This window comes from Ailuropoda melanoleuca, chromosome 16, assembly GCF_002007445.2.
Source record: "Ailuropoda melanoleuca isolate Jingjing chromosome 16, ASM200744v2, whole genome shotgun sequence".
Taxonomy (NCBI): domain Eukaryota; kingdom Metazoa; phylum Chordata; class Mammalia; order Carnivora; family Ursidae; genus Ailuropoda; species Ailuropoda melanoleuca.
In genome coordinates, this window is record NC_048233.1 from 78044287 (window position 1) to 78046405 (window position 2119).

Genomic DNA, 2119 nt, shown 5'->3' on the forward strand with positions numbered 1-2119 from the left:
ATTACTCACCACATTAACATGTTTACATATTAAAAGAAAATGCATTATAATTATTTTAATAAAATTCTTTAAAGAATTTGATAAAATGTGGCTCTCAAAAAAAAGGAAGGAAGGAAAGAAAGAAAGAAAGAAAGAAAGAAAGAAAGAAAGAAAGAAAAACTGGAAACAAAAAGGAACTACTTAACTCAGTAAAAAGAATCTTCCTGAAACTTCCAGAAAATATATGTGTGCAGGGGAAACACTGGAAACATTCATACTATAAACAAAAACTATATATTCTCACAATTTGTACTATTTAACATTATAGTGGAGAGCACATCTGAAGTACTAAACCATAAATAAAAGAAAGAAGATGTAAGAATTCTAGAAAAAAAAATAGAGATAAGAAAATACTGCACTATTTGCAAAGTTGTACAATAGTCAATCAATATGGTAACTTTTTTAGAAAAAACGAAACAGTTCAACAAAGTAGTGAAGATCAGTGTAAAAAAGTCAATAATACTTATGAATTATAATGGAAAAACTCACATTCATTGACTCAAAATGATAAAATAGCTATAAATAAGCCTAACAAGAAATGTTCAAGATTTGTATGAAAGAAAAATATAAATTATAGAACTTTACTGTACAAAGGAGGAAATGCCTAAATCAGTGAAAAATACATGTATCTTTTATGTATTTACTAAGATTCATTTCTTCCTGAGAAAGCAAAACTTAGCTCTAACAGGGAGAGTGGAATGTGCATGGCCATTCTACTTCTTCTTTTGAGGTGGAGTTCCATGATTCATTAGTTGCGTAAAACACCCAGTACTCATCACAACACGTGCCCCCCTTAATACCCATCACCCGGCTACCTCGGGTAGCCTTCCCTTTTGCAACCTTCAATTTGTTTCCCCGAGTCCAGAGTCTCAGAAACTTTATTTTCAAAAATTACAGGCTATCTAAAATTTTTGTTTGAAATTGTATCAGCAAGATGAAACATCCCACCCTGGTCTGGAATAGCTAAGTCAGTCTGACAGAGCGAAACAGTCTCAATTCCCAACACAGGTACAAAACTCCACGTGAAGGATGTCTGGATACAACCCTCTACATCTATCTTATCTTTGTAGTTTTCAGGGGAACAGGACCCTGTGCTACCTGTTTGGTTTAGACCTGTTTTGATGTTGTGATGTTGGCCCCTTCACACAGCCCTGCTTTGTCTTGAGCTCATCAGAATTGTTTCTGATTTAAATTTCACCTACCACCCCACTTCTCAAAATCCTATAACTCTAGTTTTTCTTTGTTCAATGGGACATTCATGGTTCCTAGGGTGTGGCATCCTTCATTGCAATGGGTCAAAATCTGATAGGATCAGGCTACAAATTTGCTCCTGGCTGTTTAAGACTGATTTAAGGCTAGACCACCCACCACATTACATGGCAAATTGAAAGCAATTCCAACCAATGGGAAAAATTAAATGAAAATATAATTTTTAAAGAGACGATCTGATTTTTAAATTCATGGAAGAGAAAAATGTTCAAAAATAGCAAAGACAAATTCAAAAAAGAAAAACAAAAAAAAAGGACGTACTATTCCGAATTTCAACACATAAATAAAGCCATTGTATTTAAACCAATAATGTGTTGTGACTAGAATAGATGGGAGATGAATAGGAGACAGAAAAACTAGAAAAACCATAGGCAGACCCAGGCATTGTTGTCAATTTAGTATGAATAAAGGTTTTCTTTCAATCAGGAAAGTAAGGATTAATTACCATTAAAAAAGTGTTACAATATTTGGGTGACCATTTGAAAAAACAGATAATATTAAAATTCTACCCCACACCACTAAACTAAAAAGAAAAATTCTAACTATAAACATGTAACATGAAAACACCAAAGAATAGTATAACGTGTTGTAGGGTTGGTCTTCTAAAACAGAACATAAAAATCACCTGAAGAAAATGGTGAACATTTTTACTACATCATAATTTTAAGTAGATGGATACACTCCAAGTAAAAATAAGACACACAGATGGAAAAAATACTGAAGCATATGTCACAAAGGATTAAAATCTGATCACACAAAGAATTGCCACAGATTATCCATGAAAATACTCATCATGACATGTGGCAGAAGA